The 18967-nt window shown below is 38.7% G+C and overlaps 1 pseudogene across 1 annotated transcript in view; it reads left to right on the top strand.

Moving 5' to 3' along the window:
• The window catches only part of LOC309860848 (elongation factor 1-alpha 1 pseudogene), a 424877-nt pseudogene extending 410647 nt beyond the window's left edge, over positions 1-14230 (top strand). The window contains exon 3 of the transcript XR_014316674.1: positions 14214-14230. The product of XR_014316674.1 is annotated as an elongation factor 1-alpha 1 pseudogene (transcript). The remainder of the gene's footprint in view (positions 1-14213) is intronic.
• Positions 14231-18967: the final 4737 nt, after the last annotated feature.

Below are 18967 nucleotides of genomic sequence, written 5' to 3' on the forward strand. Positions count from 1 at the left end.
GGCAGGTAGAGAGGCATGAAGAAGCAGGCTCCCTGCTGAGAGCCCAATGGGTGGGGGGGGCTTGCTCTCAGGGTCCTGAGATCATGACCTGAGCCGAAGACAGAGGCTTTAACCCACTGAGCCACCCAGATGCTTCAAGATCAGTGATTTTAACTAATTTTTGAATTAGTATTTATTTGGTACCTAAGAATTAAGAAGAGTCCTGGGATCGAGCCCCGCATTGGACTCTCTGCTCAGTTGGGAGCCTGCTTCTCTCTCTCTGCCTGCCTTTCTGCCTATTTGTAATCCTTGTCTGTCAAATGAATAAATAAAATCTTAAAAAAAAAAAAGAATTAAGAAGAGTCAAGGGTGTATCTGAAGTTGGTGTTTACTTTAAGTGAAAGGGATAATTCTTCCCTGAGATAGCTCACCTATATTGGCCAAAACCACATACAGTGATTTTCTACTTAAATTAGAAATTCAGTGAACTGATAGTTTAAAATCAAAACAACAACAAAGGTAACACTTACTGAGTGCTATTCTAGGTACTTTACATGTATTAACTTATTTAGAAGGCAATTACTATTAGTTCAATTTTATAGACTAGACCCTGAGGGTCAGAAAGGCTAAAATTGAAAATTACCTCTTCCTTGAAGTGGAGCATATTTGAGATACCACAGCAACATTAGAATATTTCAGGGAGGCAATGGAATAGAGGGGGAGGAAAAAAAAAGAAAAAAAAGCTCTGGAATCAGTCAGATTCACATGAGAATGAGAATCCTGGCTCTGCCACTAATTCCTTATAAATCCTTGGGTAAATCACTTAGCCTCTCAGGATTGCAGTTTTCTCATCTACAAAGTGGGATAAAATCACATTTCCTACTTATCTTACTTACACGACTTCTACCCACCTTGACTAGGGAGTGGACATAAAGAACAGCTGATTTACAGACCTGTCACCTCAGAGGCACCCTTCTGTCACCAACAAAATCAGGTTACGCAATAATCTTTCTCCATTTCTCCTGCTTTTCTCCCTTCTTCCTAAGTAACTACCATTTCTTGTGCTTCATATCAAATGCTTTACATATATAAACTAAGCTTTTCTTTATTTCCTCTCTTCTTTTATTTCCAGTTATTTTTTTCCAGTGAAAGAGGTATTGGTAGCCCTGAGTTACAGAGGAATTAAGCAGAGGTCTGGTCCAGTTCACCACTGGTGGTTATGTAGGAGTGCTTGGACCACATAGTTTAAGTGATAAAAAAGCTAGAACAAAGTTAATGTAAGCATGGGAAAGATATGTTCATTTGTGTGTCTTAGTTCTGTCACTTAGCGGCAGGAATTTAGAAGGTGCATTATTAAAGTTGGGATGACCAGTTGGGAGGCAATGACAGCAACCACGATCCCAGCGAGGGCTGCAGTCTTCACTTGTGTCAGGAACTGTGCTTTCCATGTACAATCTCACAACAACTCTATGAGGAATCATTATTTTAACCCCGTTTTACATATGATAAAATCGAGGCCCACAGAATTTAAGTAACTAAGCTTGCATAATTTTGAGTTGAGATCCAAATTTTTCTTCACATGTTTAAATAGATTGAAATATGTAGTTTCTCATATTGCAAAAATGGGTAGTTTAAATAAATAGTTGGAAGCCATTATAATGCATTTATGTAATATATGAATGTAAATGAACCATACAAGCAAGGTGGCTGAGTAAAAGACAGCAGGGAAAAAAAAGCACATAGTATGTGATTCCATTTATGAAGTTCAAAAACAAGCACATCTTAGCCAGAATGGTGGAAGCAAGGATAGGGTTACCTTTGGGAGGGTAGTGATTGGGGGCATACCACATGTTTCTGGGGTACTGGTAATGTTCTTATTCTTGATCTGCTGGGTGCTGATTTACATGTTCATTTGGTGAAAATTTATTGAGCTATACTTCAGATTTTTATGCTTTTCCTAAGATAGGCTGAATAGATGCTATTTTTAAATTAAAAGTAAGTAAATAAATTCATGAATAAGCTCCTCTTTAATTTTATTTTTATATAGTTTCTTTTATTCCTTGAGCCTTTCTATTCTGTTTTCCTCATAGAATTTTAACTTAGTTGACTTAAACATTTTAATTATTTTATAACATGATGCTCTAAGTCTTAAAAAATGTTTTCTTTAGGGTTGAATTATCCTCCAGATTTTTATTAGTACACAATTGGCAGTATATAAAAATATTATAAAATTTGATATTAAATTATTAAACATTAGAAATAAACTTTATTAGAAGTGCATTTCAAAATTAGGTGGATAGTCTGTTCTTGGATGTGAACAATTGGAATGAAAGAGGGTCAATATCAGTTCTATTCCCACTATGAGGTAAACATGGAATGATTGGAAGGCCTTAGCAGGAATGAAAGGAATTTGTTCACTTTTAATAACAATCTCTCACAATTATTTGTATTTATTCTGAATTGGATATCAAAAGCCACAGCAATATATTACTAAAATTACTTTTAGTAATCTGAAATCATGATAGGTTCTTTTTCAGTTTTCTTGAGAGCAGAGAATTGTGAAAGAATTTATAAAATCACCTTTATTTACTTAGTTTCTGAATTTCTAGGGAGTATAACAAAAGCGATTCAGGGAGACTTACCAAGTAACTGTTAACTGTACTTGTTTCTCTTTCATTTAGAGGCACTTTAAAAAAATCTGATATTCAGAAACTGCTGGGAATATTGAAACAATGTTACTTTCAGTATCCCTCTGCCAATACAAGAATTTTTGATGAGTTACATTTATTGTATCACATGCTTTAAATATTTTTTCACCAAAACTTTGGAACTACATATTTAACTCATTCGAATTAAGGGACACATCTGTGATATAATGAAATAGGCAGACCAGTTTTCATTATCAAACAAATTAGGTAACAGATTTATTTTCTCTCAGATAAATCTCACTGCATTTATCAATTCAAATCAATGTGTTAGTATACGCTGCTTGACATCTCACTTCTTAATGCTGATTTTAGGTCAGGAAAGTCACAGAGCCTTACTAGGAGTTTGTTGCCTAAATGAAGAATGGTGCTACTGCTTTCAGTTTTCTTACCTATAAAGGCTAGCTTTATTCTCTTAGGCTCTTCTTTAGGAGTGATGCATTTTGTTTTTGTTTTCTTTTTTCTTCTTATTCTTTTTTTTTTTTTTTTTTTGGTTAAGTATTCGGGTGATACAAGAGGTGAAGTTTTTAAACTTAGTATCACTCCCTCTGCTACACTGTGTAAAAAAACCATCTAAATCCATTACATCCCTACTGAGGCCGAACCCTCCTCTTTTTATGCTACACTTAGCTCTTATCAAAAATATGTGTAAGACAAAGAAAAATATGAAACCTAGCAAAGATTTATGGTGTCTAGATTAAAAGACACTTGAGTACCAACACTTTTAATTTTTTTTTCCTTTGGGACCTTGGAGGTTTTTAAATATCTCAAGGCATTGTAATATAGTAAAACTTGGCACGAGGGAGGTTTTATTTACCTGTCTACCTGCATATGTAAGTATGTCTCTATTTATGGGGGAAAAGGATGAGTGAGAAATTGAGAAGAATGAAATGAGAAAGGAGACTTGTAGAATTCCCTCCATCTAAAACCATTCTGAGATCAGTTTTGTGAAGGAACATGTGTGGAAGATGAGGATCTGGAACATGACCCCTTTGAAACTGTACTTGGTTGTGTAGCCTTTGGAAAATTGTTATGTGCTCTCAAGGGTTTTTCTTTTTTTGAAGAATGCTGCTGCAGAATTACCAGTGAGGAGGTCTAGGAGGCCTACGCATCAACAGAGTTCAGAGTGCAGTGGTGAAGGTGACTCAAGCAGCTCATGGACTTGACTGGTTCTGGAGGTAAGTGCATTCAGAAGGGAACAAAGGAGGCCCGTATTAGGTCAGGAGAGAATGGGATTTGGGAGCAATGATATTACTGAGTAACATCATATTTTCCCAGTGATAGTAGAAAGCAGTAGATTTAGTGTATGGGGAAAGAAACAAGGTGTTTCTCTTTTGCTGGAAGGAGCCTCATAGGGGTTAGTGTATGGTCTTTGGATATAATGATAGATTTGGGCAGGGGGAATAGGGTAAGAAATTTGAGGAATGGGAAGAGGATGACAGAGATATTTCTCTCATGGGAGATTGTCCTGATTTAAGAGTATGGGAAAGGAGAAAACATTTTGTTATATCGCTCTTTGTGTCTTGTAGTATGTAGACCTAGTAAATTTTTGATAAATACTTGTTAATTGATTAGTTCATACACAGTGTGATTAAAGTTTCTGTTAAAATCACTGACAGTTCAGAAGAAGGATTCTTCTCTGTTCCTCAGATATCACATAAATGGTAGATCAAATTACAGTAATTTATTAAAGAAATCAGAATTCAGGGAGCATGTCATTCTGAGAAATTGTAAGGTAGTCAAATAATTTCCATGTAGGCTAAGTTGTTTCAATTTGCACAATTGAGTTACCCAGCAGTGGACTTCTGATAGTAGCTTTGATAATAGACTGCATGTTTTAAACAGTATCTGAGAAACATCTTTCCTATTACTTCTGCATTCCTCTAAGGACACAAATATTATGGAAAGTAAACATGCAAGCAGGTCCTGGGAAAGAATGAAATTGTGTATATTTTTTAATTAAAGCAAGGTTTTCTTCTTCTGAATTTTTGATAACCTCTAAAGTACGAGAGAAAACATGCACAGAAATGTGAATGCAGGTACACACACCTTGGCAGTTTCCCAATGGAGAAGAGACCACTGTCATTAGTTAGCAAAGATAAGAATAGAAATAACGGATTTAAATTTGAACAAGAAGTGTTTGAAAGAGTGGAGAAAAATTTAACGGTAAGATCAACTTGGGAATGAAACCAATTTCTGGAAGAGCTGATGGGATCAAAATCACGTGAAACCTTAAGGTTGAGGCTTGTCAAACACCTCTAGAAGAAGGATGCACTGTGTACTGAATATTCTCTAAAGACACAAGCGAAGAAAGCAAGTGAGAACAGTGAGCAGAGGGACAGAGGGGGTTTAAATCCCTGGTCCTGTGTGGTTTTCTTTCTTCTCCAGTATGAAATGAGAGGACCTGGAGGCTGTGGGCATCCCTGCATGGAAGTAGGGACAGTGACTCCACTCGTGTGTGATGGCCATCGGTGGCTGAGTCTGGGAGCTGAGCCCAGGAATCCTGTGTATCTTTCTCTCTTTCATTTCTATGGGAATTTAGGGAGCATGGAGGCAGATTTTCTCTTTACCACCAGGAAGCACAGTTTTAAGGGGATAAAAGCTACTCTTTCCTGGAAAGATGAGGTCAGTAAATGGCGCATAGAGATATACTATGGGTCAGGCACATAAAGGCCTAGAAGAGATCATGACTGAACACATGGGATGGGCAGTTTTTCCCTGCTCAGCTCAGAAGTCACTGGAGAGAATGATGTCCTATGAGTGGAGTTTATCCTTTCAAGGCAAATGAAGACCTGGATAGAATAATTGAGAACAGAGAGTACCTATGGCATTTCTAAGAGAGCTTAGGAGCAAACTTAAATGCAGAAGTGGTGATATGGGACTGATTATAAAAATGATGTCTTAAAATTATTTATAGTTTAGTTTATAGGTTGGCTTCCAGAGGGGTGGAGTCTCCCATAAATAAGTGGGGCCACCATTGAACAGATCCAGTTGTTAGCTCTTTTGTTGTGAAGTTAGGCTGTTGCTGATTCACAAAGACCCCTGCATGTGCTTCCCATGTCCCTCAAACAGCTGGATTGTGTTGTGGCCTGTTGCGCCTTATGTGGAGAGCAACCCTCTTACCACAGTAGGTGATGAATTGTGTTTCCCTCCAAATCCGTAGGTACAAGTCCTCACTCCTGATACAAACTTATTTGAAGATGATAGAGTCTTTACAGAGGTAATCAATTTAAAGTGAGGTCATTAGGGTGGGCCCTAATCCAGGATGACCAGTGTCCTTATAAAAGGGGAAATTTAGGCACAGAGATCTCCATGGTGGGAAGACAGTGTGAAGAAGCATGGGGAGATGTTGGACAGCTACAAGCCCAGGTGAGAGGTCTGGAATAGATCTTTTTCTCACAGTCCTCAGAACCAACCTGTTGACCCTTGATTTCAGACTTTCAGCTCAAGAACTATGAGACAATCAATGTCTGTTGTTTGAGCCCTCTAGATTGTACTCCTTTGTTTTGGCAGCCCTAGCACACTAATGTACCTACTAATTATGGAGTCACATACTCCGTTTTCTTTATTTCCTTCCTTCCTTCCTTTTCTTTTCTTTCTTGCCTTGCTTTGTCTTGCTTCCCTTCCCTTCCCTTCCTTCCTTCCCTCCTTCTTTCTGCACCTGCTGTGTGTTAGGCACAGGGAATACAATAATCTTGGCCGTCAAGGAACTTCAAGCTGTGTGATGAAGACACACCTATAGATGGACAGTTTTAAAGTGCTGACGTAGAAGAAGAAGAAGTAGGAGGTATTTGGATCAGTTATTTGGTGTCTACTGTGCACTATGCAGCATGATACAGGATTCAGGGGCATATTTTAAATCTAGCTCTGTCACTGCACATTCTTCTTGTTGGAGAGCTATTTAAGAGTTTTCTCGTTTGTAAAATGGGGAAAATGGTGTCTCCTAGAGGGATTTTATTTTTTTTTATTTTTATTTTTTTTTAAGATTTTACTTATTTATTTGACAGAGAGAGATCACAAGTAGGCAGAGAGGCAGGCAGAGAGAGAGGAGGAAGCAGGCACCCCGCTGAGCAGAGAGCCCGATGTGGGACTCGATCCCAGGACCCCGAGATCATGACCCGAGCCGAAGGCAGCGGCTTAACCCACTGAGCCACCCAGGCGCCCCTCCTAGAGGGATTTTAAATGAGATACCAGATGTGAAATATTTATGATGGAGTCTGTGTCTTAGCTCAGGTTGCTGTAACAAAATATCAGAGATGAGGTGGCTTAAACAACAGAAATTTATTTTCACAGTTCTGAAGGCAGGGAAGTCCAAGATCAGAGTCCCAGCAGATTTGGTTCCTAGTGACAGCTCTCTCCCTGATCTGTAAACAAGCTGCCTTCTTGTTGTGTGCTCTATGACCTTTCCTTAGTCTGTGCATTTGGGGGGAGAGAGAGAGATCTTTCTGTTTTCCTCTTCTTTTAAGGGCACCAATTCTACCTGCTCCAAACCCAATTACCTCGCTAAGACCCCACTTCCAAATACCATTAGAAGTAATGATTTCAACATATGAGTTTTGAGGGAATACAAATATGCAGGCCATAATAGCGTGAAGCACAATATGTGGCAGATATTATTAATTGCTACTTGGGGAACATGTGATAACAGGAATAGTATGCAGACAAATAATGAAATTGAGGACTGACAGAATAACCAACTAGAAGGTATAGTCTAGAACTCCAGTGTGCTATTCATATAAGCTTTTTATCAATGTGGAACTCATGGCTTGAGTTTTTACAAAGATAACAGTAGTATTTCATTTAAAAAGATCTAGGCTAGACCTTCCCCTCTGGCCTGGAGGTTGTGGAGCCATCAAAGCACTCTTTCATTTGTGAGAAATAGCTTTGAGGACCTCCAAGGGGAACAAGAGCGCTGTTGAATTTGGTTATGACATTCCTATTTTTTTTTTAAAGATTTTATTTATTTATCTGACAGATGGAGATCCCAAGTAGACAGAGAGGCAGGCAGAGAGAGAGAGGAGGAAGCAGGCTCCCCACTGAGCAGAGAGCCCAATGTGGGTCTCGATCCTAAGACTCTGGCATCATGCCCTGAGCCAAAGTCTGTGGCTTTAACCCACTGAGCCACCCAGGCACCCCATGACATTCTTGTTTTGAGCCAGGAAGTGGAATTTGTGAGGAATGTGTCTTGATTTTCTGGGTTGTGACTTGGGAAGCCAGACATGAGATTTTATGCCTGAAGCCATTAAAAGAATACATTTTAGACATTTAGCAATTATCAGTTTGTTAAAATAGTAAGCTTAAGCAGAATTGGAAAAACGCAGCTATTGTTTTAGGAACCATTGGATAAAATGATCTTGGAATACAGTTCAAAAATCCTCTTTTGCTTTTTTTTTCAAGAGCAATGACAAAATAATTTTGTTTCACTGTAGTAAAACTTTTGGACAATGAAGTTTTTTAATACTGAAATAGTTCAGTATGGGAATGGTATTTTTCTATCTTTGATTTTATTGAGATAGAGAATTTTTAATTTTTAAAATTTTATTTATTTTTTCCTTTTATTAAATTTAAATTCAATTAATTAATATAAAATGTATTATTTGTTTCAGGGGTACAAGTCTGTGATTCATCAGTCTTATATAATACCCAGTGCCCATTACAACACATATGCTCCCCAGTGTCCATCACCCAGCCACCCCATCCCTCTTACCCCCTCTCCCCCTCCAGCAACCTCAGTTTGTTTCCTGTGATTAAGAGTCTCTTACAGTTTGTCTCACTCTCTGGTTTCATCTTGTTTCATTTTTTACTCTCTTCTACTATGATCCTCTGGCTTGTTTCTTAAGTTCCACATATTAGTGGGATCATATGATAATTGTGTTTCTCTGATTGACTTATTTTGCTTAGCATAATACCGTCTAGTTTCATCCATTGTTGCAAATGGCAAGATTTCATTTTTTAAAAATATTTTATTTATTTGACAGAGCTCACAAGTAGGCAGAGGGGCAAGCAGAGAGAGAGGAGGAAGCAGGCTCCCCGCTGAGCAGAGAGCCCGATGTGGGGCTTGATCCCAGGACACTGGGAACATGACCTGAGCTGAAGGCAGAGACTTTAACCCACTGAGCCACCCAGGTGCCCCAGGATTTCTTTTTTTTTTTGATGGCTGTGTAATATTCCATTGTATACATATACCACATCTTCTTAATCATTCATCTGTCAGTGGACATCCGGGCTCTTTCCATAGTTTGGCTATTGTGGACATTGCTGCTATGAACACTGAGGTGCACATGCCCCTTCGGATCACTACATTGTAACTTTGGGGTTCATACCCAGTAGTGCTGGGTCATAGGGTAGCTCTATTTTCAACTTTTTGAGGAACCTCTGTACTGTTTTCCAGAGTGGCTGCACCAACTTGCATTCCCACCTACAGTGTAGGAGGGTTCAAGATAAAGAGATTTTTAAAACATAGAACCCTGTGGTTCCCTGTTAAGGAATAGTCATCAACACCTCATGTCTTCTTTCAGAGGGGGGCTCTGGTCACTCTTCAATCTGTATAAAACTTGGGCCAGCCAAGGGGCTTCAAGATCAATGGCCTCTATTCCACCCTTGTTCTTGAATGGGATCACTTACTAGCCTCCGGCATAGAAAGGGAGGCAATTCTTCTCATGGCCATAAAAAAGGAAAACAACAATAATAACTAAAGCCCCAGTAGAAAAACCCATTTTTGTTTAAAAAAAAAAACAAACACAGTAGAATAAATCATTTAAGATGGGGTCAAAGGACTTGCTTTATATGAGTTTGGGGAATCATTTCATCCCTCTGAACCTCTGCGTCTTCTTTTTAAAAATCCATACCTGGACTAGATATCTCAAAGATCCCTTCCAGCTTTGAGGCACTCTTAGTAATGTATGAAAGCCTTCGGAAAATTGTTGAGTGCTTCTATTTTCAAAGAAGGAATAACCAGCCTGGAAGTCTGGAAGGTGGGTTTTGAATTATATTATTGATATTTGCTGTGATCTAGATTGGGAAATTGAAGATTAGAAATGGAATAAGGAAGGCATTTTGGGGAGGTGGGAAGAACAAATGGTTTGGGATGGAAGGTTATGAAAGCCAAGAACAGCAAGGGGAGAGGAGAGGTAATTGATTCCTCCTTCTTCCTCCTCGCTTACCAGGTCAATCAGACATCAAGTCCCCTTTCCTTTCCATCCATTTTCCTGAACCTAAACTCGAGGGACAGGTTGTATCACAACTGGAACATCTATTAAGCTACGCTCCAACATTATACTCTTCAGGCTGGGATTCAAAGTAAAATAGCATTAACTGAGAATGAGAAGAGTTAAATTTCATCCTCAGATGATTCTTTCGGAAGGGTCTTCCATGTTGCCCCACCTAGTAAAGGAGATTAATAGTACCTGACCCATTGTCACCTCACCAAAGATTAATGATATCTGCCTATTGTTACCACACTAAATTTGAGAGAAATTCCAGGTCTACATCAAGAGAAAACAGTTATCAATGTGTTGATGCATTTTTCAATACTATAGATAGTTCTCTTCTTAAAATTATTTTTACTTAAAAAAAATTGGTTTTCTTACTTCATGCATTTGAAGCAACAGGAATAAAACAGGTGTCAACCCAGACATGAGGAACATATATGTTGACACAAAAGTTGAAAAGACCCCACAAAAATGACAAATGATGAAGAAAAAGCACATTTACAGCAGATCCTGACCTTTTGAGAATATGATCAGCCTGTCAGCACTAATGGCTTTCCATGTTCATAGCAAAAAGCTATGAGCACTTATATTTGGGATGGAGGTTAGATGATATCTCAATATAAAAATGATGAAATAGTACCATGTCAGGTATAAAAAAAATAATTCTGCAATTCTTTTTCCTTTCTTTTCTCATCATAGATTTACATGTTCACATAATATTCATAGGCACAATGCGGAGCCTGGCTCTTTTTCCTCCCAACCAATCCAGTCTCAAAGAGGAGTCTTAACATCCCTGACGGGTATTATGGCACTGGGTGTAGGCTATTAGGACCAAAAGATTGTTTTGCTTTGTTTTGCTTTGTTTTGTTTTGTTTTACAGTTCTGAGAATAGGATTAGGGATTAGGAAATGGAACATAGCAGTGACTCTGAATTCGTTTGCTCTATTCCATACCCTTATTGGGCATTTGCAGCTTTTGCCTTGAACCTTTCCTCAGAGGAATCTTTTTTATAGCTATAATAAACCTCCTGGACATTTATCCTTTTGTCTAAAAGTTCTGCCTCCTCACGTAGGTTTTTGAATTTATCAAAGTAGAGCATAGTCTTCTGAAATGTCCAGTAAAGCAATGTTTTCCTGTTTATCTGGATTTTTATTAAGGGGTCTCATAAGCTGACAGAAATTCAGAAGAGTAACATCTTAATTTGTGCAAGAAGCATTTGCAACCTGGGAGGAAGCCCTCTCAAAATTCCCTTCATTCCTTGGCAAAGATTGCCCATGGATATGATTTCAAGGGTAGCAAGAGGGAGAAAAGGTTAAAGGTGGGGTGAACTCCTGCTAAAAGTAAGAAAGAGATATGATTTTAAGAACTCTACTGATATATAAGAGTGTATAATAATAATAATAATAATAATAATAATATCCTAATAAGAAATATGGGAAATAGGAGTTACAACTGGGATAACCTATTACTGTCATGGCTTGTTCATCAGCTGGGAACCATGAGCAGATTTGGTGCTAATGAATTGGTCCTGATATGAGGAAATTCTATTTGAATAGGATCACCTGCTTTAACTAGGGGAGAACTCACTGGTGTATTCAAAAAAAGCACTTAATATTATTATTTTTTAAAACGATTTTATTTATTTATTTATTTGACAAAGAGAGAGAGAGAGAAAGATCACAAGTAGGCAGAGAGGCAGGCAGAGAGAGAGAGGAGGAAGCAGGCTCCCTGCTGAGCAGAGACCCCCCCCCCCCCACAATGTGGGACTTGATCCCAGGACCATGGGATCTTGACCTGAGCCAAAGGCAGAGACTTAACCCGCTGAGCCACCCAGGTGCCCCAGCACTTAATGTTATTGAATTGATCTAGCACGTAAGAGATAGAAATCTAACATCAGTTTGGCCCTCACCAAGAGATTTTCTTTTCTATAGGCTTCCTGCCTATATGTTAAATGTTGTAATATAGCCAGAGACTATATCCAAAACTGTCTAAGACTGAAATCTCAATTCGTGATTTTTGTTTTTTCTTTGCCCCACCAATTCTACACTGTGATATTACAGACTTGTTTCAGGTATCCTTCTATTTCCCTCTAGTACTCCTGTTTGAATCAAATTAAAAGTGATTTTTCATTTCTCCTCATGTGGTACAACTTTCTGAAGCAGGGGCTGCATTGTATAAGGAGAAAGTGGGTGAGAAAAAGTTCAGTCAGGTCTCTGAATTGTAGAAAGGCACTATTTCTGGTCTTAGAAGCATCTCCACGGATTCTTCATCCACAGGTTGCATTAAGTCAAAGATTTTCATTTAAATTTTGTATCTCAATGGACAAACTCCATATTAATCATCTCTGTGGGTCATGTTCTTCCTGGCATTTCTCTTATTCCCCGTCTTTTGACATTTCCTCCTCAGGGTAGCATGACATACATGAGCTATCTCAGAATTTTCTGAATAAATATTCAGTATAATCACTTCAAAGGAGGCAATGGTAAGTCAGTGGCATAGAGACTTCATCTGGATTTTCTTGACTTTCAAGAAATTACTTCTTTGTGGCCCAGCAGATAACTGGGATTCAGACATTTATTTCCTTCCTGCTTCCTGTTTAGCCATTGGGGAAATATGTGTTGTTGTACCTCAGTGATTTCATATGCAAAATGGGAATAATTATACTTTCTCTTTGGCTTACTGGAGGATTAGAAAGATTAATGCATTGTTTTATTTAGAAAATACACATACTTCTGAGTGAAATGTGCTTCGAGTAGGAATTATGAAGATTTTATAATCAATAAGGATTTAAATATATTCTTTGTCAAATAGAATCCTAAAAGGTAGAATTCAAGCTAATAAATTAAAACAGGCTTGAGGGGATATGAACTTGAATGTCTGTCAATGACAATTGGATGCGGTGAGTAATCCAATTTACTTCAGGAATATGTTAGCAGTGGCAGGGGTGAGAAGTAGGTATGAGAATGGAAGACTAACAAAGAAAGTATATAGATATTCATTAATTCCTTCTGGAAACAGTGGGAGGAAAAGGAGAGGTTGGAAGACATATTTACCAAGAGAGGAGAGAGAGGAACTGTAAAAGGATAAGATAAGAAATCAGAATCACTCTGAGAAATTGGCAAACTTCACAAAGCACAGACTTGGATATTCAGGAACTGTCAACGGACTGACAGACACAAGGGAGATTCAAGGAGAAATCAAGGAGTTGGGGGGAAATTAAAAAGAGCCACCTGAATTGCTGCATAATTATAACTAAAGTTTTACTGAGGAGGAAAAAGATGGTGGAAGGGAGAAACCACTTAAACTGTTCTTGAATTCTTTATCCCCAATAAAACCTACATGTCTAGAGAAGAGCACTCAGGTGCTCAGGGGCCTTGAGGTTCTGTCCTGTGATGATAGACAGAAAAGCTTGGACTCCTCTATCTGGAAAGGGGGAGGTGGAACAGACACACAATAAAAGTCACCAATGGCCCAGATTGTTTCTCTTGAGAAAGTACAAACTTACACTCGGAGTCCACAGTTGATCTGTTGGGAACTCCCCTTGAAGCCAGAGAGAGGAGGGAAGAACACACTCAGAGAGCGCAATAATCCAGCAGGTGGTAATAATGAATATGTAAATAGATTAAAAAAATAAATTGAATTCAGATATAGTTTTTACTGTTTCATACACTTATATTTTACTGTTACAGTGAGGTGAATTATTTTAAATTAAAATTGCTATAAACGATTGGTTTGCTATAATACAGCTTAATTTTAATTTGAGCTTTTTATTATAAAATAAAACACAGAGCCAGAAGACCACACCAAATAAATCTGTAGCTTAATGACTTACTTCAGGTGGAAATCTGCTAACCACTCTCTACCCAGGTCAAGAATTAGAAGTTTTTCAGTCACCCTCACTGTATGTGCCTTATCTGACCTCTCCTCCTCCTTACCCCCAGAAGTAATCAGTATCCTGACTTACACAAATCACTTCCGGTGTGGATTTTTGACTTTCATACTAAGGTGGGCAGATACTGCCCTTCATCATCTCCCTTGCTGCTTCTACCAGACCCAGGCCCATAATCTGTCTGGATGGATCGGGAATATCACTAAGTGTAGATGTCCATATGTCTTTATATTCTAAGTAGGAAATCCATTATTTTATGTCACCACCTTTTGATACGAAGGAATGAAAAAGTCAACACTCTTCTTGCTGAAATGCCACAAGTTGTATTCATACACAGCTCTGTGCTCATGGACCTGAAAAAGTAGGGGAGATAGGGGAAGAGTATGGCAGTTTACCCTCTAGTGCTCGCCTTCTGCCTGTGCCCTCCAGGGGCAAGAAGGTGCTGATTTAATGGTGCTGGATGGCATTCTGCAGCTGAGGCCACTGCAGGGTGGCAATTTAAGCTTAAAAAGGAAGACCTGAACTAACATCATAATTCATCATATATAATTTCATCAACTGCTTCATCAGAAATAACACTCAGAGGCCAGTTATCCAAGGTTAGCTTTAAATATGAGAGGTTCTTGAAATTCGTGTATGTACTTTGTTGACAAAGCAGTGTGTTGTACATGACATTAGTGTGATCTTCATTTATTTATTCAACATGATTTTTGAGTAGTCTTATTTTCCAAGCATCAAGACGCAGAAACAGTCCTTTTCTTCATGGAGCTAACAGCCTGAGGCAGTGGTTTTTGTCTCTACCTAAGTGTGGAAATTATAAAAAAGGACAATATCAGTCCTCCCTCCCCCCAGCTCAACGTGCACAAACCCATGGAGATTCCATTCTTATTGGACTCTAAGTATACCTTAAAAGCTCTCAGAATTTTAAAATGTGCACCCCAAACTCAAAACCACTGATTAGGAGAAAAGATAAATGTTAACTACATGTAATCACAAGATAGTGATTGTTATGATAAAGGAATGCAGGTGGTTCACTGAAAGTCTGTAATATCATGGGCAAAGAACTATGTAGAGTAGATGCCAGTGTTTTAGGATTTATAGATTAAAAATGCAGATTTGAAGATTATCACTTTTATTAAGGTTTTTATCATTGGGGTTAATCTAGTTATACAATTCAGCTCATAATTACCTTGCCTATAAAGATCGTTGATAAGATAATTAGTGGGTGATAATGTATAGGTTTTCTCCAAGAACTTCTTGAATCAGGATATATATGAACTTGCTTCATTCAGATATATTAGAACAGAAAAATATTTGATAAAGCACACTCCTATGAAGGTAACGGAAGAACATTTCTTTCCATATGCTGTAATGTAAAAACAAAGTCACTGGATTGGACTATGGCAAACTAAGCCAACTAGAATCCTTTGGAAGGTTGCTGTGGAAATTGATATCAGTGGTCATTAAAATACATGTGCCAACAACCCAATAACTGGGTGGAGACTTAGCATATTCCAGTTGGTGACAGGTTTCTAGGAATTGTCCAGTTTCTAGACAAAATTATGACACAGCCATGCCTGAAGTCCATCTTGGCAGAGCTATTTTTATTATTTATTTATTTATTTTTATTTAAATTCCATTGGCCAACATAGAGTACATCACTAGTTTCAGATGTAGTGTTCAATAATCCATCAGTTGTGTATAACTCCCAGTGCTTATCACATCACGTGCCCTCCTTGATGCCTGTCACCCAATTACCCCATCCTCCTACCAACCTCCCTTCCAGTAATGCTATTTGTTTCCTATAGTTAAGAGTCTCTCATGGTTTTTCTTCCTCTCTGATGACTTCCCATTCAGTTTTCCCTCCCTTCTCCCGTGATCTTCTGTGCTGTTTCTTATATAACACATATGAGTGAAACCATATGATAATTGTCTTTTTCTGATTGGCATATTTTGCTCAGCATAATTCCTTCCAGTTCTATCCATATCGATTCAAATGGTGGGTATTCATCCTTTCTGATGGCTGAGTAATATTCCTTTGTATATTTATACCACATCTTATGGTTTTTGGTGTATTTGTAAATGGGATCGATTGCTTAATTTCTCTTTCTTCTGTCTCATTTTTAGTGTATAGAAATGCAACTGACTTCTGTGCATTGATTTTATATCCTGCCATATTGCTGAATTGCTGTATGAGTTTTAGCAATTTTGAGATGGAGTCTTTTGGGTTTTGCATAAAGTATCATGTCATCTGTGAAAGAGAGAGTTTGATTTCTTTGGCAGAGTTATTTTTAATAACAAAAGATTCTTACACCTGATTTCTCTATAGTCATCCTAGATGGTGGTCATGGAAAGATTCTTTCCTAAAATCACATAGGTCATACAGTACCCTTATTTAAACTGGTAGTTGTGGGTAGGAGACCAAATGAATGAGACCTCTACCTGAGGTAATCAAAGGCATACTTAAATGCACACATGTACAATTTCTTAAAGTCACTATCTCACTTCATGGCACATTTTAGAGTAGTTTTTCCCAGCAGTAGAACTCCTTCTTTATTTTAAAATAATTTACTTTATCCTCAGCATTTAAGAACAATGCTACCAGCATATTCTAGGAGGCAAGGAAGTTGGAAAATATACTTCAGAGCAGAAAAGCCCATTTATTTTTGTAATTTCAACCAATGTAAGGGAACATCATTCCCAAACAGATTTTTTAATAGTGACTTCTGGGCCTCTAGTAATTATGATCTGTTGCAAATATATCAAAATAGAAAAAAGTACATATAAATTACAAAATTTAACTTATTCTGGCTACATCTTTAATGTAAATGGAGCTATTTGTGCACTCTGATTAAAACACATTATAAACAATCAGAGCTCTCTACTGACCTGAGAGTTCTCTGGATGGAGATCATGAGTATTGGAAGACTTCCCAGCTTACATTGGAAACTATTGAAAAATGAGCAATGTTTCTGTGGTAACAGGTGCCGTATTTAGGAAAAATGACCTAAACTGATGCCACAGGGGCAAAGGTTGGGGTGCTCAGTGTGTAGGTCTTTTAGGAGGCCACACAACCACAGTCCCTCAGGGAAGAAACTCCAATTCACATCCTTTGTCACTGCTGCCTAGAGTTACTTCTACAGACCTTCTGAAATGCAGGGGACCCAATGTAAGCCTGACATGGAAGTGCCCAATACCTTGGCATTCTCTTTTATTTTATTTATTTTTTTTAAAGATTTTTATTCATTTATTTGACAGAGAGAGACACAGGGAGAGAAGGAACATAAGCAGGGGGAGTGGGAGAGGGAGAGGCAGATTCCCTGCTAGGCAGGAAGCCTGATGCAGGGCTCCATCCCAGGACCCCAGGATCATGACCTGAGCCTAAGGCAGACACTTAACGACTGAGCCACCCAAGTGCCCCTAATACTTGGGCGTTCTTAATCCTGCGCTCTGCTGGCACTAAGCTTTTAGCCAGTGCTAAGCACTCATATCTTGTATTACTAGAAATACATACACAGCTTGATGCCTCTGTTTTAACCAGAGACTTACATGCAACCAAAGATTGCAGATGGTCTTAGGTTCTTACCACGTCTTGAGAAATGCTGGGAAGATTTAAACATCTGGAATTTGCATCTTTTGGCAAACCATAGAGATAAATACTTTTCATTTTGTTGACTACGTATAGTTTTATCTTAGGGAGGCGCTCTTCCTTTGTGGCATCTCAGCAAGAAACTGACAGTGTCTACTTTTCCTATCGGTAGAATGCTTTGCATTGCTCTGAGGTTCATAATTACATGTTTGTGACTTCATCCTCAACAGCCTCGCCCCATGAATACAGATAACATCTCACAAAAGGGGAGGCTGGGAACGACTCAGACGGACAGGGGAGGAGGAGTGGGAGGCTGATGTGCTCAGTGACCATCCCCTGGCGAGGCTCTGGGATAGCCAGTGGGGGAAGTCGGCTCTCCAGGTTTCCAGAGCCGACTCTAGTCTGAAACACTGGCCTTCTGTTTCATGAGCTGTGAAGCACCCTTGGGAAGAAGAAGAAATACTCAACCTATAGTTTGACATTTTATTTATATCACATCCCTTGTTGAATTGTTCTGAAGAACCCGAGGTGGCCGTGGCATTCCTTCCCTTTATTCACTTGGTTACAGTTTAAAATTTGAATAGCTGTTTATGCTGGAAGGCTGAACACCCAATCAGCAGTCTTTGAATTGAAGCTGTATTGTTCACTCATGGAAATGCCTGTTTCATCTGTCAGCTCTCTTTTATAGTGAGCCTAATAATTTATGCTTGCTAAAGATGTTTTCTGACCTGTGATTCCATTGCCAGTTAGGAAAGGGCTTTGGCAGTATTCACACTTCCTTTCGTAATAGGAGGCCACTAAGGTACAATTTAGTGAAATTACTGCTCCAGTGCACTAATGGTACCCAGACCCAGACTGGGGGAGGGCAGAGGGGTAAGGGTGAGGGACCCTATCCTTTAGAGAGGGCCACTAGACTCTGAAGAAAGATATCCTGGAAAGGGGCCTCTCTGGGAGCCGCCTCCTTCCCTGGAGGTCTGCATGACCCTGTGGTGCCCTGACGGCTGAGATAAGGCGCCCACAGAAATGCCAGAGGGCACTGCGTGCATGCCTAGAACTCCACAGAGTGGCCCCCCACCCAAAGAAAAAGGGTCGTTTTCATCCAGGAAAGTTGGTACCAGCTCTTCACATTTATCTTATTTAAAAAAATATTGTGATCCTATAAGATAGGATGACCCATTTAAGAAAAACCTTGACAGTAAAAATCCTTTGTGTCCTTCAAAAAAGAGGGTCTATATGCGCTTGAACTATGTATTTTTTATCTTATTACTGTTGAAATCACATTATGTTAAGTGGGACTTCTTTAAATGGGCCACGCTGCATTATAATTATAGTCTTTTCAGATATTTAATTTGCAAGGTATTGGCAGACCCGTCCTGAAAAGAACTTTTCTCATTGCAAATGGAACTATTCTCCCGGTGAAGTGGATCTTTTCCCTTCTTGATTCTCTCGTAAGACTTTGTTTTTATTTCTCTCAGAGTGTTTATCTTACCCTCACTTGTAATCCTGTGTATATCTATTTTTGTATTTTACCAGTTGTGTCCGTTTCTTGAGGTTGGTAACTTGATCTTACTCATATTTACTGCAGCCCCTGTCT

The sequence above is a fragment of the Mustela nivalis genome, assembly GCF_964662115.1.
Source record: "Mustela nivalis genome assembly, chromosome: 3".
Lineage (NCBI taxonomy): Eukaryota > Metazoa > Chordata > Mammalia > Carnivora > Mustelidae > Mustela > Mustela nivalis.